Here is a 24,580-nt window from a genome sequence, read left to right as displayed (position 1 = left end):
TCATGAAACTGAGGATGAGAAGTTTCTATTAGATATGGAGATGGATGGACAATCCATGGGAGGATTTTGAGGGGTGGGGAGAATTGCAGGGATGATTTTTGAGAAAGTGATCTGGGTAGCAGAGTGAAGTATGGACTAAGAGGTGGAAAAAGGCTGGAGGCAGGGAGGTCAGTGAGAAGGCCGATGCGTAGTAGAAGTGAGATAGGACAAGTTACACCACTGAGGACGAAGCTGTAAAAAGTGGGGAGAATGTGTGACATTGTGGAGGCCAAGTCTTAGCTCCAACTTCTGAGTAACCATGAAGAATAGAAAAAGCAACAGATTCTAATCGAAATCCTACAGGAATCTATAAACACTAAGTCCCAGCGTGGCCTAGTGGATAGAGCATAGACCTTGGAATTAGAAAGACCTGGTTTCTAATTCTGCCTCTGCCACTTGTTTGCTGTGCGACCTTGGGTATGTCATTTGACTTCTCTCGGCCTCACTTCCCTCATCTATAAAATGGGGATTAAGACCATGAGCCCCTTGTGGGACAAGGACTGCATCCAACCTGCTTATCTTGTATCTACCTCAGTACTTAGAACTGTGCTTGACACATAGTAAGTGCTAAACAAATACATCATTATTATTATTATTATTATTCTTCCTCAACATAATGAATCCTGAAAAAATGCAATTGGACTTCCAAGATGCAATCCTAATCACCATCCTCAAGAAGAAAGGTGAGAGAGCTGACTACAGACACTACTAGGGTAAACCATTACACCTCTCACTGCCGACATGATTCTAGCCAAAATCCCTCCTGGACGAGCTAGTGAAGGAGACTGCCAACTATGAATTGCAACGAAGCTGCAGACCAAAAAGCAGCCCATCACAACAAATACAGGAAAAGTCCTGGGAGCAGCATCCAGGTCTCTAAACTGGACTTATAATCTTTAAAGAAGCATTAATCCTTCTTCCCTGTGGAATTAGAGTGACCAGTCTCCTGGGCTTTTTTCTGGATCGTGCGGATTTTGGATAACCTGTACCCAGAGTGATAGACTATGATACTGGATGTTTCTAAGTCCAGTATTTAAATTTTTCGCACCCAATCTCCCTTCCTCTTGGATCCCTACCGCAAAATACCAGGGCTGGACACGGCACTTGAGTTTACATAGGCCTGGAAAGAGAACACAAAAGCTCTGGAGCAAAGGTGGGGAGGCCTAGGGTCTCCCAGAGCAACATTGTAAGGTTGGGCAAAAATGGCACCTATGTTGTTATTATGCTCTGCCACGTGCCTAGATTAATGTCTATGATGTCACATGCATCTCGGTATGGTGTTTGTGAGGGCCTAAAGTGGGAGTGGAGGACTCGCCAAACCCCAGGAACATGCGGTCCTAAGCCTCTTCCTCAACTCCATGGGTCTGGGGTTCACGGAAGACCCTTGAAAGCCTTCCCCTTTTAATGCCATCAGCAAGAAGCCTCACAGAAAGGCAGGGCAGGCAGAAGGTGAAAGCTCAACTTTTGGAGTGATGAGAAGGGGGAAGGAGTCTTTCTCTGAGGACTGGAGCAGTGATATTGTCTCTATTTGTCTCTAGAGGGATTGTCTCTGTTGCCGAATTGTACTCTCCAAGCATTTAGTACAGTCCTCTGCACACAGTAAGTGCTCAATAAATATGATTGAATGAATGAATGAGATGCCCAGAAATAACCCAAAGGGCAAGAACATGGGACTGGGGTTCAGGAGAACTAGTCCCAGCTCTGCCACTGACCTGCCATGAGACCTTGGGCAAGTCTCTAGACCTCTCTGGGCCTCACATGTCATCTTAAAAATGAGGATAAGGTAGAATGTGAGCTAGGTGTGGGACAGTGCCCTTCTAATCGGAAAACGGTTCATCTACCTCAGCGACTTTTTTCTGCTAGAGGAAGTTTTCTTTAGTTCTGGTCTAAGTGTGAGGGAGGAATTTCCTCTTGTGGAACTCCTGAAGTCTTCCAAAAAGGCAGGAATAACAGATATGTAGAGTGGATCAGTGGGTTTTGAAATACAAAATAAGGCTCAGGGTGTTTATCGATCTTGCCTGAGATCATCCAATAAATCTGAAGTGAGTCAGGATTTAGAATCCAGGTTCCACTAAATCTGAAGTGAGTCAGGACTTAGAATCCAGGTTCCTAGACTTTCCAAGTAGGCCACATTATATAAAGGGGAAGAAGAGGGGATCTGTGACTCTGAAACCTTTGTAAGAAAGAGCATTAAGCTAAAAGGGACTGGATGGAAGGGTTTCTGTTTCTCATTCTCAAACCTCCTTTTGGGGCGAGTGTCTTTCCTAACCTGCAAGGAAGCAGGCAGTCCCTGTGGGGAACACAACCTATGAAGAGGAGCCACCATCCTAGGGGAAACAAGGAGTAAGTTGAGGTCCCTCTGTTGCTGCAACATGAAGGCTAGGCAAGAACTCGTAATGGTGGAGAGAACAATTAAAAGAGGGAATTAGGAGAGAAACAAAGAGAAGAGAGAGATGCACAGAGGGGCAAGTAAGTAGTTGGCCGACGTGGGCAGCCAAGACCTTAGTTTGGGTTATTACCTTATTAAGAGCATATTAAATATTTTAGGGAGCTCAGATGTTGGCATCTGCCAGTGGTAGAGGCTGGGGAAAGAAGCCCCAGGTTCCCGGGGAGACAAGGGATCTGTGGAGCCGTAGGTGGGAATACTTTGTGAGCTTCCCGCAACCAGGACCGGGAAGGGGGTGGTAGACAGACCCCGATGATTTCAGAGAGATGCCTGGGCTTCAGCCATATAAAGTGGCGAGAATAAGAGGCGGGTAGCGACATGGAAAGCAGTCCGTCAGTCATTCATATTTACTGAGCACTTACTGTGTGAAAAACACTGTACTAAGTCCTTGGGAGAATTTAAAAAAACCGATATAACAGACATATTCCCTGCCCATGAGTAGGATGTTCCAAAACCTACAGCAGAATTGAGGAAATATTGAGGACTTTAGGATCCAGAGAAGGCTGACGGGGGTCCTGGAACTCCTAAAGTGACTCTCGGGATTGTTCTCTCTGCTGGGATTTAGGGCCCAAGCCCCCAATAACATCACGGTTCCACACACAAAAAAACTCTGTGGGCACGGCGCAATGTGCTGTCTCCCTGCCCGCTGAGTAGCTTGTTGCACTCCCTGCTCCAGCTGGAACATTACTGGCAGAGATGACAGTGTGCAAGCGGTGTTATGTAAACCCCTATCACTATAATCAATTCCTTTGCACAAGTTCTCGGTCCCACCGTTTTAAGGCCAAGGCTCATCCTGATGGGGGATTCCATCCACTGAGTAGATGGACAAGAAGGATACAGCAGGTGAGAAAGTTTTAAGGCACTCAGCTTTCTTCTCCCCTACTTATCCTCTCTCTTCCTCCACTAGACCTCACATTCTTTGTTCCTCACAAGCCATCCTACTCACTGTACCTTGTTCTTATCTCTTTCTCTGCTGACCTCTTGCTCATGCTTTCACTTCTGTCTGGAATTCTCTCGTCCTTCACATCTAACAGAACACAGCTCTCTCTATCCTCAAAACCCTTCTGAAATCACATCTGTTTCAGTTCTTCCTTGATTAATAACAATAATAATAATAATAACGATAATGTTGGTATTTAAGCGCTTACTATGTGCCGAGCACTGTTCTTTAGCGCTGGGGTAGATACAAGGGAATCAGGTTGCCCTACGTGGGGCTCACAGTCTCAATGCCCATTTTACACTTGAGGTAACTGAGGCACCGAGAAGCGAAGTCAAAGTCCAAAGTCACACAGCTGACAGGTGGCAGAGCTGGGATTAGAACTCGTGACCTCTGACTCCTAAGCCTGTGCTCTTTCCACTGAGCCATGCTGCTTCCCTGGTCTCTCCTCTCTCCTCCCCCTCCCACCCCTTCCCCCTTAATCTCTCCTCTCCCCCCCATATCACTGCACCCCCACCAACTGATACTTCAGCATTTCTGTATCAACAAAGCACTTGAGTAACTCCAGATTCTTAAAGCCCTATTTAAATCACATCACTGCCAAGAGGCCTTCCCTGACTGGAACCTCATTTCCTATTCTCCCTTCCTTCTGCATCATCACCTACCTGCATCACCTACCCTTTAAACACTTGATATACACTCCACCCTCAACCCCACAGCACTTAAATCCTCAGCAATTATTCAATTGTACATTCAATTATTTGTTTTGACTGCTCTGAAAGTACTTTCATGCCTTTCTCCCTGATTAGAGAGTAAACTCTTTGTGGGAAGGGCATGCGGCACTAGCTTAGTACTTCCCAACGGCTTAATGGCCTAGTGGATAGAGCACTAACCTGAGAATAGAAGGACCTGGGTTCTAATTCTGACCACCACTTATCTGTAGGATGACCTTGGGCAAGTCACTTAACTTCTCTGTACTTCAGTTACTTTACCTGTAAAATGAGGATTAAGACTCAGAGCCCTGTGTGGGACAGGGACTTCATCCAATCTGATTGACTTGCATCTACCCCAGCACTTAGTACAGTGTCTGGAACACAGTAAGCCCTTAACAAATGCCATAAAAGTATTACTCCATATTACTCCTTTCTTGAAATTGTGATTCTCCAGGTGGAGAGCTCAATTTCTGTTGGAACTTGACAAGGTTCAGTCCCGACATCTTGGCTGGAGACCCAGAACCTCAAACTGGGGAGGGTGTATGGCCACACCCTTAATCCCCCATGGCTCAGAGAGAAAATCCTGCAAGTCCTGGGGACCAAGTGCTATGCTGCCCATTCTGCTCAGTCCCAGAGAGGAGGAAACTTCTTTTCCTCAAATTGGCCTCTCCGTCCTCGCTAGAACATTCCAGCTGGAAGAATCACCCTTGACAGGCAGGAATCAGAGAGATGTTGGGATTCAATGAATCAGTCAATCAATTGTATTTATTGAGTGCTTTCTATGTGCAGATCCTCAAATAAGCGCTTGGGAGAGTGCAGTACAACAGAATTAACAGACACGTTCCCTTGCCAATAATGAGTTTACAGTCTAGAGAAGGAGACAGACATTAATATGAATAAGTAATTTACAATATATAATTTAAAGCTATATATATAAGGGCTGTGGGGTCAGGGGTGGAATGAATATCAAATATTCAAAGGCCACAGACCCAAGTACACAGACTATGCAAAAAGGAGAGTGAGCCAAGAAAAGAGGGCTTAATCAGGGAAGGCCTCTTGGAAGCAAAATGACCTTAACAGTGCTTTGAAGCTGGAGAGAGTGGTGGTCTGGCCTATATGGAGGGGGAGGGAATTCCAAGCTAGGGGGAGGACATGAGAAAAGGGTCGGCGGGGAGATAGGTGAGATCGGGGCACAGTGAGTAAACCGGTGCTAGAAAAGCAGAGTGTGTGGGCTGGGCGGTAGTAAGAGATTAGTGAGGTGAGGTCGGATGGGGCCACTGATTGAGCGCTTTAAAGCCAATGGTAAGAAATTTCTGTTGATGCGGAGGTGGATGGGCAGCCATTGGCGGTTCTTGAGGAGTAGGGAGACGTGGACTGAACGTATTTGTTGATAAATGATCTATGCAGCAGAGTGAAATATGGATTGGCGCGGGGAGAGACAAGAGGCCGGGAGGTCAGTGAGAAGGCAGATGCAGTAGTCAAGGTGGGTTAGGATAAGTGCTTGGATCAGCATGGTAGCAGTTGGGATGGAGGCTCAGGAGCATAACACCTCGCCTCTTCCGTACAGAACAAATTAAGCATTGGCCCGTACGTGTGAGGAGTTTCAGAGATTGAATCTTTTTCCCGAGAATACCGGAAAAGTCAAAAGGCCTGTAGTGGGGTTGGATCTCAGGTCAGGTACTTTTATAGTAGAAGTAGTTATAGAAGTACAAGCACTTAGTACAGTCCTCTGCACGTAGTAAGCGCTCAATAAATCCTAAGGAATGAATAAAAGAGGGTATTAAGTGCATACTGGATTCAGAGTGCCATTTTAAACACTGGGACAGACTACACAGGTGGGAATTAGACATGGTCTCTGTCCCTCAGGTGACATAAACTCACAGTAGCTACAGAAAAACTGAATTGGACTGCCTCCAATCCGTCGGGGTAACTATTATTTTATACCCTGATGGGCTTGGTTTTGCCCAAGGGGATCATAACATGGACCAGAGGGGGACCTTCTAGGGAAAGGTGGTGGGCTCGGAGCAGAACGATAGCCAGGAGTTAGACTAGCAGACCGTACGTGGAACTCTGCCACAAAACTCTCTCCTTGTAGGCTGCTTGTGCAAAAATGCCACCTTCTGCAAAACTTCTAACCTCAGATCTGCCACTTGCTTGCTGTGGGACCTTGGTCCAGTCACTTAACTTCTCTGTGCCTTGGTTAGCTCATCTGTAAAATGGGAATTAAAACTGTGAACCATGTGGGGGACCTGAACTTTGTCCAACCTGATTGCTTTGTCTCTAAGCCAGGGTTTAGAACAGGGTCTGTCATTCATTCATTCAATTATATTTATTGAGCGCTTACTGGGTGCAAAGCACTGTACTGAGCACTTGGGAGAGTACAGTACAACAGCACATAGTAAGAGCTTGACAAACAGCGTGCAAAACATTCAGTCCCTTTCCCTGATGCACACTGAATAAAAGCATCATATCTACAGGTCCAAAGAAGAGGGAATTGAGCCCGATATTGAGAAGCAGCATGGCATAGTGGATAGAGCTCTAGCCTGGGAGTCAGAAGGTCAGGGCTTCTAATCCCAGGTCCGCAACCTCTCTGCTCTGTGACCTTGGGCAAGTCACTTCACTTCTCTGGGTCTCAGTTACCTCATCTGGAAATGGAGATTGAGACCGTGAGCCCCACATGAGACAGGGACTGTGCCTAACCTGAGTTGCTTGTATCCACCTTAGTGCTTACTACAGCATATAATAAATGCTTAACAAATACCATTATTATTATTTTTTTTATTATTAAGGCCACTGGAGAGAAGTGTGGCATGTCCCCCAACTTGCCCTCAGGGCAAGGAGCCAGAACCCTTGGATTTGATATCGGGCTTGGTTACCAAACTCCTGGGCAGGTCACAGCTCCTTTGCTCCCTGATTCTACTCCGGTAAAGTAGGAACGGTGAGTGTAACACACTTGGAAGAAGCAGTTTGAATTCATTCATTAGCATTTGCAAAGGGCTTTAAGAGCTGCAGATGGATGCTGCTCTATGGCAGGCTGCTTATTAGGACTAAAAATAGCATTTGGTGGCAGTGTTTTTACAGGGAGCTCAGGAGAGAGTCTTATGGAGCGGGAAACTGAGGTAGCCAGAGATCAAAGGTTAAAAAGCCTGCCAGCTAGGCTCACATAGGGCCAATGCCCTCTCCTCTTTTTCGCCACTGCTGGCCGGTCAGCTGGGGGTTTGGGTCCTGCTGCTCTTGATAATGGTATTCGTTAAGCACTTACTATGTGCCAAGCACTTTACTGAGAACTGGGATAGATAGAAGTCATCAGATGGGATACAGTCCCTATCCCTCATGGGGCTCACAGTCTAAGTAAGACGGAGAACGTAAGCTTGCTGTGGGCAGGGAATGTATCTACCGACTCTGTTGTACTCTGCCATGTACTTAATAAGGTGCTCTGTGCACAGTAAGTGCTCAATATATTCCGCCGGTGATGATAAACAGGTAATTAATCCTCATTTTACAAATGAGGAAACTGAGGCACAGACTTGCCCAAGGACACACAGCAGGGCAGGTCCTCTGACTCGCAGGCCCGGGCTCTTTCCGTGACATCACGCTGATGAGCCGAGTCCCCTCTTCTCACTGCCGCCAACTGCTAAAGGAGCCGGGTTGTGTCTGCAGAGGGAAGGGCTGCTCAAGGCCAAAAGACCTTGAATTCCCTGCTGCCTTGCACACGTGCTCCTGCACATAGTGGTGCAACTGGGGGTAATTTATAGAGGACCACCTATGTCAAAAAAATCACAGTGGGCACACCTTGGCCTAGCTGCATTTCCAATCACTAAGCCAAACCTCTCTTGTTCAGCACCCACCTGAATAAGTTCAGGGCACTGTGGCAGGGGGTGGGGTGGCACTCGAAGGGAGGGGCATTTATCCAGAAATTCCTCTGTCTGGTTTTAGTGGAGTCCGTTGTCCCCAGGAAAGAGGTCCTGGGAGGGAGGGGGCAGGTCCTGGATGTCCGGAGGATCCTTCTTCCTCCCTTCTTCCCTTCCTCCCTTCCTATTCCAGGATGCTCACTCCTGATGCGGTGGAATTGGCGGCAGGTCCGAGGCAGAGGTGGCGGCCACAGATCACGGGGCTGCCAGCCGAGGGGGGCTAATCTGTGAGCCCCGGGCAGGAGTTAGGGATAGGGCAAGGTCACCAACTGAGGCCTCGAGCCCGGGGAGCTGGGAGCCGCTGGCCAGGCTTGGGAAACTGGGGTCCTGGGAACTGGGTCAACTAGCCAAATGACTACTATGCCTGGGGAGCTGGGCGGGTCACTGGCTACGTGCCCAGGGAGGTGGGAACCTCTAGCTGTGCCAAGGAAGCTGAGGGCCACTAGCCATGGCTCCCCCTCGGCCGGAACCCCGGCTGCTCTGTGGGTGGAGGATTTATTATTATTAAGCACTCACTATGTGTCAAGCCCTGTTCTACGCACTGGGGTAGCTGCAAGTTAATCAGGTTGTCCCACGTGGGGCTCACAGTCTTAATCCCCATTTTCCAAATGAGGTAACTGAGGCCCAGAGAAGTGAAGTGGCTTGCCCGAAGTCACCCAGCAGACAAGTGGAGGAGCGGGGATTAGAACCCACGTCCTCTGACTCCCAAACCCTATCTCTTTCCACTGAGCCATGCTGCTTCTCATTTGCCCATCATCCCTGCACTTGCCCGCTGCCCCGAGTGTAGACCCAGGGCCTGAAGGAGGGGTTGCGTTTGGACAATCGGGGAGGGGATGGCAGGGGTTGGGGGGACACCCTCCCAGCACCCCCGGCTCTGCTCCCCCAAACCCAGGAAAGAGGAGGTTCGCACCTCTCGCTCTGCTCTCTTTCCTCCCGGAGAGCGTGCCCTTATCCGCAGCTGTACCGGGAGGGAAGAGCCCCCAAGGAAAAGCGAAATAAGGGGAAGGGGCCGCCCACGCCCTAGACACCGTAGCCTGGGTGGCAGGGAATTCCCTCCACCTCGCTGCACAGAGATGGCTCTTGTCCTCCCCCGTCTCGCCCCTCCCTCCCCTTCTTTTTTCAGGAAACAGGTTTGTGCCCAACAGTAGGAGGAAGAGAAAGGCACGATTTCCCTCTTTCTCTTTTCCCAGGAGAATCCAAGGGAAAAAAAGGGCACCGGGTTTCCCATCCGGAGAGAGGCGGGGGAAGGGGCCGCCCAGGAGCTGTGGGAATGAGGAGGGGGCCGGAGATGGAGGGGGAAGGCTCCTGCTGCGGCTCCCTGTGTGACCTTGGGCAAGCCACTTACTCCTCTGTGCCTCAGTTACCTCATCTGGAAAATGGGGATTAAGACTGAGCCCCACGTGGGACAACCTGATTACCTTGTATCTACCCCAGAGCTTGGCACATGGTAAGCGCTTGCCCGGGCTTGGAACGCCCCGCTCCCGGATCTCCTGGAAAGGCGCCACCGACGTGGGCCGGTTGGCTCAGGAGGGACTCGATCAATACTGATCCATCAACTGCATTTACTGAGCGCTTACTGTGTGACTGCTGTGTGGCCTTGGGCTAGTCGCTTCACTTCTCTGGGCCTCAGTTACTTCATCTGGAAAATGGGGATTGAGACCGTGAGCCCCACGGGGGACAGGAACTGGGTCCAGCCCAGTTTGCTTGTATCCAAACCAGGACTCAGTACGGCACCTGGCACAGAGTAAGTGCGTAACGAATACCGTAATTATTATTCTTAACACGGTACTAAGCCCTTGGGAGAGTACAGTGCTACTGGGAGACTTGCTAATTTCCTGTCCCCAACGAGCTCACGGTCTAGAGGGGGAGAGAGACATAAATACAAACGAATTACAGATACGTACATAGGTGTTTTGGGGCTGACGAAGGGGTGAATAAAGGGTCCAAATCCAAGTGCCGGGTCAGTGCAGAAGGGAGGCCGAGAAGGGAAGGGCACAGATTTACAAAGGGGGCCGAGAGGCCCCTGTTTTTCTGGGATAGACTGAGATAGTGTGTGGTCACCGGTCACCGGCCCATTGGCCAGTGGGCAGAGGCAGGGCTATCTCCACTGCCTCGGGAGGAGCCGCGGGACCACTTCTCCCTCCCAGAATGGGCCGGAGGGAAACGTCGGAGGCCTCAACCCGGTTTTAAATCCAGTTCTTAGTTCTCCACCGGTCCTACGCAGGAATGCCTAGATCTCTAACTAGTTTTCTCAGAAATGGTCTAGTTGGAAAGAGTGCAGGCCTGGGAATCAGTCAGGAGACCTGGGTTCTATTCCCGCTTCGCCACTTGCCTAGTGCTTGACCTTGGGCAAATCATTACATTTCTTTGTGCCTCAGATTCCTCATCTGTAAAATGGGAATTCAATACCCGTCCTCCCTCCTGATTTAGACGGTCTCTGTCCTGATTATTTTGTATCTTCCCCAGCGGTTCGTACAATGCTAGGCAAATAACGAGAGCAGACCAAATACCCCAATTATTACGATTACAATTATCACTATTATTATTCTGCCTCCCCCTTAGATTTAGAGCCCCATGTGGAACAGGGACTGATCCGCTTACTTCATATCTACGCCAGAGTTTAGTACAGAGCTTGAACTCTAGTAATTGCTTAATAAATACCACCGTTGTTATTAGTGTTATTCGGGAATGGCCCATGGAAAAGAATTTCACGTCCTATCAACCTTACCCTGGTGGTGACGACCAGCGACCCTTGGGCAGGAGGGCGGAGAGAGGCGAGGGGACAGTCTTGTTGGTTTTTATTGTCTTGTAAATCTCTGCTCGCCCTCCGCCCAGCGATGGGAAAGGTTGGGCTCGAGGCACCAGGCTCCTTTCTCATATTTGGGTCAGAAGGGGCCGCGGTGCGGCCTGGAAATCGCCTCCGGTTGGCCACATTTTCATTAATCCGGCCCCGGTTTCATAACTCAGTTTTACTCTCCCAATGCAGATCTGGGCCTGAAAAGGTATTCAATCAATAACCCCCGTTTGTGCCATTCTGCCCTTCTCTCGGCGGTCTCTTTGGAGCTCCGGCCCTAACGTCTGCTTCGGTTATTAAAGCACTAGATTTTCAAACCGAGGACGGCTTGGATGGCGGAGCTCACCCTCCACCGGGCAAGCCGGTTCCCTCTTCTGCCCCGGCACCCCCTGAAATACCCCCATCTACCCAACCACCCACAGAGCCGCAGGATTCGGTGCACGGAGTTAATAGTAGCAGCTTCGCGGCAGATTCCGAGTTCCAGGCTGGAAATAGAGGGGCCTTCGCTCACGTCACTGAATGAAGTTCGCCATCTGCCACTCGAACGAGAGACAACTCAGAGATGCTTAAATATGAAAACGTGTCTCTCGCTTGGGCGATTCACCAGATTCAGAGGCGGGCGGGGGCACGGCCGGGTTCTGCATTTAGGTTCTGGGGCCGGGGATGTTCACCCATCTCCCGCCTCCCCCCCCAAATCTCTCCCCCTCCTTCCCACCCTAACTCTCCCCCACCAAGGCACGGCCCTGAGCCGGCTGGATTGGAGAGTGAACCAGGAGAGCGAGGGAGAGCCATTAGCCAAGGTTACTGATTGACGGCAGTGACTGGGCCAAGGTCCCGCGTCCCAGCTCGGAGCTTTTCCGATGACGCCGGAGGGCGGGCGGTCGCTCCCGGGCTGCATTCCCTTTGTTTACTGAGCCGCGGAGGTATGAATGGGAAGGCACACAGATGGAGATTTACAGATCCGATAAAAATACCTGTACGCAGAGACTGGAGGCGTCTATTTGACTGCTTAATAAGAATTTAAAAAAAAAACTGGTTTCCCCTTCTCACCCTCTTGCAGACAACTCGGATGAGACAACTCGGGAATACTTTAATATTATATACATATACATATACAGATATATTAACTCCGTCTATACACACACCCACACCCATGCACATATATATATATATATATATCTTCTCTCAGGGTCGCACCTGGAGAGTTTCCAGGACTCTACCAGTCTCGACTACGGGAGGGAGAATCAAGCAGAGGCAAACCCATTCCATTCCTAGCTTGGGCAGTGGCTAGCAAGTGGAAGGCAATCTGCTATAAGTCAAAATTCCCCTGTGCTAGGCAGCAGCGGCATGGGAGAGAGTCGAGGGTGGAGACTCAAGATTACTGCTTAGAAGGAGGCGATGGTAAATGATTTCTGTATTTTTTTTTTACAACGACAACACTATGGATACATTACCAGAAAGAGTGCAGGTGCAAGTTCTGGGAGAGATGTGTCCGTGGTGTTGCCATGGGTCGGAGATGACCCGACAGCATAAGAGAAGGGGGGGTTGGAGGTGATGGTGGGGTGTGTGTGTACATATATATATATATATATATATATATATATATGTATATGTTCACATTCAAGCTGGCATCCTGAGGTCAGGAAGAAATGATTGCCCCTGGGTCAAAGAATCTTTCTCCCTACTGGCATCTAATACCTAGAGGAGTACTACTAGAAGATATCGAGGTGAAGTAAGTGGAAAAGAAGAAACAGACTCCTGATCCCCCACAGAAGAAAGCCTCTTGTTCAGGTGGCTTGGATGTCAAGAAGAAACTGTGGGAGGAAGGATACCAGGACGGACTTGCAGCGTGGCTCAGTGGAAAGAGCACAGGCTTGGGAGTCAGAGGTCACGGGTTCGAATCCCAGCTCTGCCACTTGTCAGCTGTGTGACTGTGGGCAAGTCACTTAACTTGTCTGTGCCTCAGTTCCCTCATCTGTAAAATGGGGATTAAGACTGTGAGCCTCATGTGGGACAACCTGATTACCCTGTATCTACCCCGGCGCTTAGAGCGGTGCTCTGCACATAGTAAGCGCTTAACGAATACCAACATTATTATTACCTGAAGGAAGTGGGAGGGCAAGGGTGGCACCTTCTGATGGCTTTAGCATGTGGAGTTGGGCTGGACTTCGAACAAAGCAAGCAAAATGGATGATCTCTGTCTGTCCTCTAAGTGCTTCTACTCAAAACGGCCCCCAGTAGCCGACAAATGGACTGCATGCAAGAAAATTCAGACACTGATGGATTTTGAAAATTAAATCATATTTTCCCAGAGAACAAATTTAAGTGCAGATATTTTTATACTGACTTGCTGGGTTGGTCACCACTCTCTTCTTAGTAAATCATGATAATTTGGCCTACTGCTGCACCCACTTTTTCCAGTTAAGCACCGAATGGATTTTGTTGAATTCCTGGCTTTATGGTTTGAGGAAGGTTAGCTGCTTCTCTGGTTTAACAAGTCATTAGGCAGAGCAGACGATCATCACTCCCAAGAACACTTTTACATCACTTTTGTACCCTGTCTTGCAGCATTCTCAGTCTCCCCAGTGTCTCTGAAATGACCATCATGACCTCCTAGGAAGTGGCGCATTCCTGGAGTCTCAGAAGTAGCTCTCCAGGACCAGGGTAGCAAGGTGTTGGTGCAGCCCAGTGGCTGGTGTGAAGGGCAACCAACACTGGCTAAGGCACGGCCAGAAGTTAGGAATGGGCAAGAAGGAATTACGAGAATCTCAGTCACCTGGCACTGAGAGCTCTGTATAGGCCTCCAGAGGTGACTGCCTACAGGTAAGGAACCCACGGGGGTTCAGGTCCCAACTACTCTCCCAAGTGCTTAGTACAGTGCATACTCATTGACTGGGATGCATCTAGAGGCCCAGTAAGGCCCGGGCAAACCAGAGCATTCCAAGAACCTTGCAATTCCCTTAGTATTACTAGGGTTTAGTGATCCACTCCTGTCTCTTTAAATCCCTTCATCAACCCTCATCTTGCCTAATTTCAGGCCCAAATCCCAATTCTGTCTCACTGGGCTGGGGATTCGAGGAGGTCAAAGAGGAGAAACCTGTACAGAGTAAGTGCTCAATAAACCCCACTGACTGATGGATTGGATGGGCTCGTCCCAGGTTTTAGACTCGGTAACTTTCTATGGGGGAGCAGGAGGCTGGGAACAATCAGTTGGTCATAGTTATAGAGCGCTTACTATGTGCAGAGCACTGTACTAGGAGCTTGGGAGAGCACAATATAACAAAAAACAGACACATTCCCTGCCCATAAAGAGTTTACAGTCTAGAAGGAATGGGAGACCGAGTCTAGGGGAAGAGTGGGAGGCCCCATGGGAGGGGGCGCCTTGCCTTAGCTGTTATTACTTTATCTTGGTTGGCTACGCTGCTTCTCTGGTAACCATAAGAAAGGATGAAGGGAGCGAAGGCTGGAGGGTCCAGGTGGTTCAGGAACCAGCTTTTTACTTTTCGATTGGATACCTTTAGGGGGAGGGGAAGGGCAAATTAGAGCTCAGAATGCCAGCCTTATCTGCTTCAGATCCCTAGCTGTTGGGCAGACATCTGGGCCCCAAGTTGGGCTTCAAGTGTCCACAGGAAGCAGTGACAGAGGACTGACCTGGAAATGTGGATTGGAAGTCACATCAGTCTAAACCCCAAGGACTGGGGGGAAAACAGGGGTCCAAGAGACCTGCTGAATCCTGCCTAGGGGATTTCAATTAAAATAAAATAAGATCCGGATTGGGGGGGAGGGAAGAAGTGAAACATTTTTTTTTTTAGTACTCTGAACAAAGTAGAGGTAGAAAATTATTATTTCAATTACTATGAAAATGTATTTTATTAGAAGATGGGGATTCATCATTGACACTCAAAAGCCCAAAAAGCAATATCCAGGACTATAATACCCCATCTCCATGTAGGGAGAATGAGTTATTAAATCAGAAGATGAATGTTTTGCAGTTCAGTTAACTGCATCTGTTAAAAAAGAAATAGTTCTAAACTTGTTCTGGATCTCAACACGCTCCTCACCAATCCTGCCCTCCCAGCACCCAGATCTTAAAGACCTCTGGTCCTTTCCACAATTCTATGGCTTATGAAAATTCATGAGTGAGAAAGGAAAAAAAAAATCCACAAATTAAATGCAAACCGGAGTTTTTTTCTTATTTAAAAAAAAAAAAAGAAAAACCACACGCAACCCGGTTGCATATAGTTCAATTGTTGCAAAGTGGCGACAATGTAAATGTGGTGCATTCTTATGTATAACAGCTTTTCCTGTGGCTCCCATGGCAGCCTCAATAACGCTGCGCTTCTGTTCTGCATGAATAAATATGTATAAAATGTAATGCCAGGAAGAAATAAAATCCGATAACTGAGAGATACCGTTTCTCAGACTCTGGGAGAAACATGAAGCGCCAGTTTTTCTGATTCTTTGGTATTTATGTAAAGAGACATTGAAATGATAATGTGGTATTTATTTGATTTTTTTTTTCAGGGGTGAATATTTTTCAGCTGTTCAGTGTGACTTTAAGAAAGAAGTTCTAAAGGCTGAACCCTCCCCATACTTCCCTCCCCCTATTTCGGGCCTTCCCTGAGCTGGAAAGGCCTCTGGGAGAGGAAGCTAAGACCTCTATCCAATCCAGAATCTCCTCTTCCCTGCAGGACATAGTAATAATAATGTAATTTGTTAAGCACTTACTGTGTGCCTGGCACCGTACTAAGCGCCGGGGTGGATACAAGCTAATCGAGCTGGACATAGTTCCTGTCCAACATGCAGCTCACATTCTCCCTCCCCATTTTACAGATGAGGTAACAGACATAGAGAAGTGACTTACCCAAGGTCACCCAGCAGACAAGTGGCAGAGTTGGGATTAGGACATCTCCGTTTGGATGTCCCATCCACCCTTCAAACTCGATATGTCCAAAATTGAACTGCTCCCCTTTCTTCCTAAGCCTTCCCTCCCTCCCAATTTCCTCATCTCTGCTGACATCATCCTTCCTGTGACACACAAGCCTATAGCTTTTTTTTAAAAAATGATTTTTATTAAGCACTTACTGTGTGCCAAGCCCTGTACTGAGCGTTAGGGCTGATACAAGCTAATCACGTTGGACGCAGTCCATGTTCCACATGGGGCTCACAGTCTTAATCCCTATTTTACAGATGAGGTAATTGAGGCACAGAGAAGTGAAGCGATTTGCCCAAGGTCACACTGCAGACAAGTGGTGGAGCTGGGATTAGAACCCAGGTCCTTCTGACTCCCAGCCCCGTGCTCCATCCACTAGGCTACACTGCTTCTGTTCAGTGGATATACACAAGTGCTGACAGAGGACATTAAAAAAAAGCAAGAGGCAGCTGAAGGGTTGTTGAGATTCAGCGGGCTGTTACCGTTGTGGTTATTGGAGTGGAGGTATAGTCTTCCACTCCAAACTGTCACTCAGTCAACTAAGGTATTTACTGAGCTCTTACTGTATGTGGAGCACTGTATTAAGCACTTGGGAGAGTACAGAACAACAGAGTTGAGAAGCAGTGTGGCTCAATGGAAAGAGCCCGGGCTTTGGAGTCAGAGGTCATGGGTTCGAATCCCGGCTCGGCCACTTGTCAGCTCTGTGACTGTGGGCAAGTCACTTCACTTCTCGGTGCCTCAGTGACCTCATCTGTAAAATAGGGATTAAGACTGAGAGCCCCAACCTGATTCCCCTGTGTCTACCCCAGCGCTTAGAACAGTGCTCGGCACATAGTGAGCGCATAACGAATACCGACATTATTATTAGAGTTGGGAGACATGATCCCTGCCCCAGAGGAGTTTACAGTCTGTTCTCACATCCGATTTACTGCTAAATCTACCCATTTTTCCTCAAAATCAGCTCATGGGTCCCCCTTTTCCTCTCTACCCATGCACCCTGGATCAAGTACTTGTCACATCCCGATTGGACTATCGGATCAGCCTCCTAGTGGGTCCAGCCTCTTCCCCTTTAGTCCCTCCACCATGCTGCTACCTGGCTCGTCCACAGACTGAGTGTCTGAGTATTCTAATTCTCTTATACTTTCCCCAGCACTCGTTACAGTGTTTGACACAAATGTACCATTACCCTATTTATTTTGTTAATGAAATGTACATCGCCTCGATTCTATTTAGTTGCCATTGTTTTTACGAGATGTTCTTCCCCTCGACTCTATTTATCGCCGTTGTTCTCGTCTGTCCGTCTCCCCCGATTAGACCGTGAGCCCGTCAAACGGCAGGGACCGTCTCTATCTGTTGCCGACTTGTTCATTCCAAGCGCTTAGTACAGTGGTCTGCACATAGTAAGCGCTCAATAAATACTACTGAATGAATGAATGAAAGTACTTAACAAATACGTTTTATCAATTATCATGATTATATTCTCGAATCTTTGCTTAGCACACATAATAATAATAATTATGGTATTTGTTAAGCGCTTACTACGTGCTGAGCACTGTTCTAAGTGCTGGGGTAGATACAGGGTAATCAGGTTGGCCCCCGTGGGGCTCACATTTTTTAATCCCCATTTTTACAGATGAGCTCACTGAGGCACGGAGAATTGAGACCTTGGGCAAGTCACTCAACAGCACAAAAGTGGCGGAACAGGATTAGAACCCATGACCTCTGACTCCCAAGTCCGGACTCTTTCCACTAAGCCACGCTGCTTCTCACACTGCCGCACATCTCCCCTCTAGAAGCTGCCTGGCCTACTGGGACGAGCCTGGGCCTGGGAGTCGAAGGACCTGGGTTCTAATGCCAGCTACCGGCTCTGCCTCCCTCCTAATAAGAATATGGGCTTCACTGAGGGACCTGATTTTCTTGCTTCAACCTCAGTTAGTACAGTGTTTGGCACATAGTGAGCTCTTAAATACCACAATAATGATAATGACGAAGAACAGTGAACACTTGAATAGACATGGGTACGTGAATGGTGAGGATGGGGGTAAACACATGAATGCCAGAGTTGATTGATACAATCGGGGATGACTTTCTGGAGGAGGAGGGACCTTAGGAAGGCGGAGCCCTGATAGATTTTGAGGAGAGAAAGTTCCAGGCCGGAGGAACAGCGTGAGGAAGGGGTCGGAGGCATGTAACTATAACTACCACCTCGATGGGGATGTCTTCCAATTCTCATCCTTGCAAGCGCGGACAGATCTCCTCCATTCTAATCTCTCATTACCTGGAAGATGATGAGTTCAGTTGTAAATATTTGGAGCTTGAGGTGCTGGCAAGACAGCCGTATAGAGACACCTCATAGAGAGAGGTAATAATGACAAATACCAACATTAGTATTGTTATTACCTCTCTCTATGAGGTGTCTCTATACGGCTGTCTTGCCAGCACCTCAAGCTCCAAATGTTTACAACTGAACTCACCATCTTCCTTCCTAAATCCTCTGCTCTAACTAACTTTCCCACCAGCATTCTTCCCATCTCTGAAGCCCGCCTCCTTGGCAGTGTCCACGAATCCTCCTCCTCTTTCAACCCCTATATTCATTCTCTTACTTAAATCCTTTGAGAGAACTGTAAGCTCACTGTGTGTTTCTTATATTGTTGTGTTGTACTCTCCCAAGCGCTTAGTACAGTGTCCTGCCCAGATTAAGTGCTCAGTAAATACGAAGGACTTCGCCCCACAACATTTCCAGGAACTGCTCTGTCCTCATTATATTATTATCATCATATTTTTATGGTATTTGTTGAGGGCTTACTATGTGTTGGGCATAGTTCTAAGCACCGGGGTAGGTACAGGTTAATTAGGTTGGACATAGTTCCCGTCCCACATGGGGTTCACAGTCCAAGTAGGAGGGAGAACAGGAACCGAAGGCTCAGTGGAAAGAGCCCGGGGTTGGGAGTCAGAGGTCAAGGGTTCTAATTCCGGCTCCGCCATTGTCAGCTGTGTGACTTTGGGCAGGCCACTTAACTTCTCTGGGCCTCAATTCCCTCATCTGTAAAATGGGCATTAAAACTGTGAGCCCCACGTGGGACGACCTGATCACCTTGTATCTCCCCGAGCGCTTAGAACAGTGCTTTGCACATAATAGGCACTTAACAAATACCATCATTATTATTTTGCAGTTGGAGACACTGAGGCTCAGAGTAGTAAAGTGACTTGCCCAAGGTCACACAGCAAGCAATTAGCAGAGCTAGGATTAGAACCCAGGTCCTCCAGTTTCCAGGCCCACGCTCTTTCCACGAGGTCACGTTGCTTCTTTTATTTGTTAAGCACTTACTATGTGCCAAGCTCTGTTCTAAGCACTGGGATAAATACAAGGTTATCACGACGGACACAGTCCCTGTTCCGCATGGGGCTCACAGTCTAGGTGGGAGGGAGTAGGATTTAATCCTCATTTTACAGACGAGGAAACTGAAGCACTGTAAAGTTAAGTGACATGCCCAAAGTCACACAGCAGACAAGTGGCAGAGCCAAGATTAGAACCCAGTTCTTCTGACTCCCAGGCCTGGGCTCATTCCAATAGACCACATCCAACCTGCCACTACTCTGATCCAATCACTGTCATCCCTCTTCATCTAGGCTGCAGAGAACTGTGTCTACACATTCTGTTGTAGCGTGGCTCAGTGGAAAGAGCCCCGGCTTGGGAGTCAGGGGTCATGGGTTCGAATTCCGGCTCTGCCACTTGTCAGCTGGGTGACTGTGGGCAAGTTACTTAACTTCTCTGTGCCTCAGTTACCTCATCTGTCAAATGGGGATTAACTGTGAGCCTCACGGGGGACAACCTGATGACCCTGTATCTACCCCAGCGCTTAGAACAGTGCTCTGCACATAGTAAGCGCTTAAATACCAACATTATTATGATTATTATTGTGCTCTACCAAACACTTAGTAGAGTGTACCGTTCACAGTAAGTACTCAAGAAATGCCACTGATTACTTGGTTGGTGCCAACTTAAAAGCTGCATCAGCCTCCTTGCTGATCTTCCTGCCTCCAGTGTCTCCCTTCTCCAGTTCATATTTCACTTTGCTGTCCCGATTATTTTCCTATATAATAATGTTGGTATTTATTAAGCACTTACTATGTGCAGAGCTCTGTTCTAAGTGCTGGGGTATACAGGGTAATTAGGTTGTCCCACATGGGGCTCACACTTTTAATCCCCATTTTACAGATGAGGCGACTGAGGGACAGAGAAGTGAAGTGACTCGCCCACAGTCACACAGCTGACAAGAGGCAGAGCCGGGATTCGAACCCATGACCTCTGACTCCCAATCCCGTGCTCTTTCCACTGAGCCACGCTGCTTCTCTCATTCTTCACAATCCGAAAATCCATCAGTGGTTACCCTTTCCTCTCCACAATAATCAGAAACCCCTTGGCCACTGGCCTTATGAGAAGCAGCGTGGCTCAGTGGAAAGAGCCCGGGCTTGGGAGTCAGAGGGCCTGGGTTCGAATCCCAACTCTGCCACTCGTCAGCTGTGTGACTGTGGGCAAGTCACTTAACTTCTCTGTGCCTCGGTTACCTCATCTGTAAAATGGGGATTAAGACTGTGAGCCTCACGGGGGACAACCTGATGACCCTGTATCTACCCCAGCGCTTAGAACAGTGCTCTGCACATAGTAAGTGCTTAACAAATACCAACATTATTATTATTGATTCTATTTATCTTGATTCTATTTATTGCTATTGTTTTGTCTGCCCGTCTCCCCCGATTAGACTGTAAGCCCATCAAAGGGCAGGGACTGTCTCTGTTACCGATTTGTACATTCCAAGCGCTTAGTACAGTGCTCTGCACATAGAAAGTGCTCAGTAAATACTACTGAATGAATGACTTATTATTAAGGCAATCATTTGGCTCTCTCCCTACTACTTACCCACTCTCTTCTCCCACTACATATCAGCTCACACTCATTCCTCTCAAGCTAGACTACTCGTTCTGTCTCACCCTCACCTCTCCCACCTCCAATCTCTAGCCTTCAGGCCGTCTATCCTGCCTGAAACTCCTTCCCCCTTCATATTGGCCATACTGTATCTCTCCCCATCTTCAGAGCCCTTGGAAATTACATCTCCTTCCTCGGAGAACTCATTCGCTCCCATGGCTTCAGCTACCATCTTTACAGGAATGATTCCCAAATCTACCCCTCCAGCCCCGACCTCTCTCCTTTCAAGCAGTTTCACATTTCCGGCTGACTTCGGGACACCTCTACTTGGATTTATTCGTTCATTCCTTCATTCATTTGATCAGTCGTATTTTTTGAGCACTTACCGTGTGCAGAGCACTATACTAAGCGCTGGGGAGAATACAATATGACGATAAACAGACACATTCCCCGCCCACAAAGAGCTTACGGTCAAGAAGAATTATGGCATTTGTACTAAGTGCTGGAGTTAGGTACGAGATAATCAGGTGGACACAGCCCCTGCCCCACATAAGGCTCACAATTTAGGTAGGAGGGACTAGGATTTCATCCCCATTTAACAGATGAGGAAACTGAGGCACAGAGCCGTGAAGTGACTTGCCCAAGGTCACACAGCAGACAAGTGGCATCTCTCTACCCACACTATCCTCCCCACATCTTTCCCATCACCACTATCCCCATTTTTCAAGCCCATAACCTCAGCATTTATCCTCAACTCATCTCTCTTATTCAACTCACATATTCAATCAGTTACCAAACCCTGTCGCTTCTACCTTCACAACACCACTAATATCCACCCTTCCCTCCCCAAACTGTGATGCTGCTCCAAGCACTTATCTATCCCACTTTGATTACTGCAGACTCTTCAGTGACCTCCCTGTTTCCTCCCACACCGGTCCTTACTTCACTCTGCTACCCAGATTATTTTTCTAAAGTACATTCAGTTCGCATCTCTCCGCTCAAGAAACTCTAGCGGTTGCCCATCCACCTCCGCGTCTTACAGAAATCCCTTACCGACGGCTTTCAAACAACCAGCTCTCCCTCGCCTACCTCACCTCACTAATTTCCTACTATCAATCAGTAGTATTTACTGAGCACTGAATTCAGTGTCTGGGAGACTACGATACAGAGTTGGTAGCCACGTTCCCTGCCCACCACAAATTTACAGTACAGAACAGCTTGCAGTCTCGATGGTACGACCCAGCCCGCACACTCTGCTCCTCCAATGCCAACTTACTCATCGTACCTCACTCTCAGCTCTCTCACTGCTTACTCCTTACCCACATTCCCCCCTCTGGCCTGGAACTCCCTCTTCCTTCATGTCTGGCGGACAATCACTCTCCCCACCTTCAGAACCTTACTAAAATCTCACCTCCTCCAAGAGGCCTTCCCCTGCTGAACCCTCATTTTCTATGAACTTGGATCTGCTTCCTTTAAGCAATTGATATTCGCCCCAGACCCGGCCTCACCGCACTAATATAAGAGCACGGGCTTTGGAGTCAGAGGTCACGGGTTCGAATCCCGGCTCGGCCACTTGTCAGCTGGGTGACTCTGGGCAAGCGACTTAACTTCTCGGTGCCTCAGTTACCTCATCTGTAAAATGGGGATTAAGACCGTGAGCCCCACGTGGGACAACCTGATTCCCCTTTGTTTACCCCAGCGCTTAGAACAGTGCTCGGCACATAGTAAGCGCTTAACAAATACCAACATTATTATTATTCATAATTCGTTTTATTGTCTGTCTCCCCCCTCAGGACTGGTAAGCTCCTTATGGGCAGGGAATGAGTTGTACTCACAGAGAAGCTGCGTGGCTCAGCGGAAAGAGCACGGGCTTTGGAGTCGGAGGTCACGGGTTCGAATCCCGGCTCGGCCACTTGTCAGCTGTGTAACTGTGGGCAGGTCACCTACGACCCTTAACTTCTCTGTGCCTCAGTTACCTCATCTGTAAAATCGGGATTAAGACTGTGAGCCCCACGTGGGACGACCTGATTCCCCTGTGTCTACCCCAGCGCTTAGAACGGTGCTCTGCACAGAGTAAATGCTTAACAAATACCAACATTATTATTATTACTCTGTCGTGTGGTTCTCTCCCAAGTGCTTAATACAGTGCTCTGTACACAGTAGGTGCTCAATTAATACCACTGATTGATTGATTGGATTTGCTTGAGGTCATCTGTGTGGTAGGCAGGGGTTAAGGGAACACGAAGCCAGAGATACTGGCCACATCTCTTCCAAGCATCTAGAACAGTGGTCTGCACCCAGTAAGTGCTCAATAAATAAATACCACTGATTGTCTGATTCCTTGCTAGGCCAAGATATGGCTGTGCCCCAAATAGCAGCAATGAGGGAATGATGGCACAAAACGCCTTGAACTTTTTTTTTACATCAAATGGAGACTTATAACTTCATTTTTCAGAATCTGATTTCTTCACTACTCCTGTATAGCTGCTTCAGGGGTGGGGTGCAGGTTCCTCTGGAAATAGTCATCCAACCCTCTGAGAAACAGCATGGCTTAGGGGATAGAGCATGGACCTGGGAGTCAGAAGGACCTGGGTTCTAATCCCAGCTCTGCTATTTGCCTGCTGTATGACCTTAGGCAAGTCACTTAACTTCTCTGTGCCTCAGTTACCTTACCTGTAAAATGGGGATTCAGGTAGTGAGCCCCATGTGGGACCGGGAATGGGTGCAACCTGATTATCTTGTATCTATCCCTAGTGCTTAGAACAGTGCCTGGCACATAGGTAGCGCTTAACAAATACCACTAAAAAAACAAAAAAAAAACAAACCCAAAACAACCCAGGCTGGGGCAGGAAGAAGAGCTGAACAGACTGCAGGAGATTGGAGTTTTGGCAGTCTAAAGAGTCAGAGGGGCACACTAGAAAGCTTTGGGTGGGGAGGGGGTTCACAGTTTCCTCCCGCCTTTGCAAGCACCCACCAGGATTGCTGACCTCAGGGATCTCTAGTGATGGAATTGCTTCCCTCCCACTCCAACTAGGAACTGGCCAGTTAGGTTTCTTAGCGAAGCAGGGAAATTCCCAAGGGACTCATGTTAACCTGTGAGTCTATATAAGCACACACACACACATTCATGTGTTATCCTTTATAAATTCACGGGTGTGTGTGTATTTATGTACATGTGTCTGAGAGGGTCAATGCAGGGACTGCAATCCTGCCCCCATAATGGACCCACAAAAATTGTCACCTGCTTCAACAGTTGGTCGCAGTGTCTGGCCCCATTTTCTCTTTCTCTCTTTCTGTCATGATCCTTACAAAGGTCCTACTTGAAAAGGAGCTGCTCACTTCTCAATTGCGGTTTATAACGCACTGCATCTTAACACGGCCAAGGCCTGTGACTTTCTCCTGCCTGTCCAGGTCTTTTGTCTTGCCTTTCCCCATGCCTGGGGTACCTTCTCTAATTAAATTTGCCAAACCAAAGACCGAGTTCAAATCCCTCTTCAAAAGCCATCCCTTCCAAGAGACATTCTTTGATTAATCGAACACCTTCTTGCTCCTGTCACCACAGCGTTTGAGTACGCTGATTATTTAGTTGCCAAAATTTATTTACACCATTTACATCTGTGTTTTTACTTTTATCCACTGAATGTACAAATATGTGCCTGCCTGTCTCTCCCATTGGATGGTAGGCTCACTGAGGGAGGATCTATCATCTATTCCTAAGCTCCTAGAACAGCACTCTCTACCCAGAAGGTGCTTAATAAAAGCAGCTGTTGCTGCTGTGACTATCGCTGCAGAAATCACTGCCTGGCAAGAGGGCCTACACTAAAACTTTTAGGTGAATAATTAACTATGGCATTTGTTAAAAATTTGCTATGTGACAAGC

General features: G+C 48.0%; 1 protein-coding gene and 1 non-coding gene across 4 annotated transcripts in view; one reads left to right on the top strand and one right to left on the bottom strand.

Moving 5' to 3' along the window:
• Positions 1-24,580, bottom strand: part of PEBP4 (phosphatidylethanolamine binding protein 4) — a 232,221-nt gene that overhangs the window by 149,217 nt on the left and 58,424 nt on the right. The window lies entirely within an intron of this gene.
• Positions 12,020-12,157, top strand: LOC114812335. Its single transcript, XR_003759991.1, has one exon. It is a non-coding gene; the product is annotated as a small nucleolar RNA SNORA7 (small nucleolar RNA).

This window comes from Ornithorhynchus anatinus, chromosome 5 (assembly GCF_004115215.2).
Source record: "Ornithorhynchus anatinus isolate Pmale09 chromosome 5, mOrnAna1.pri.v4, whole genome shotgun sequence".
Taxonomy (NCBI): domain Eukaryota; kingdom Metazoa; phylum Chordata; class Mammalia; order Monotremata; family Ornithorhynchidae; genus Ornithorhynchus; species Ornithorhynchus anatinus.
This window is presented reverse-complemented; position numbering and strand designations above follow the sequence as displayed.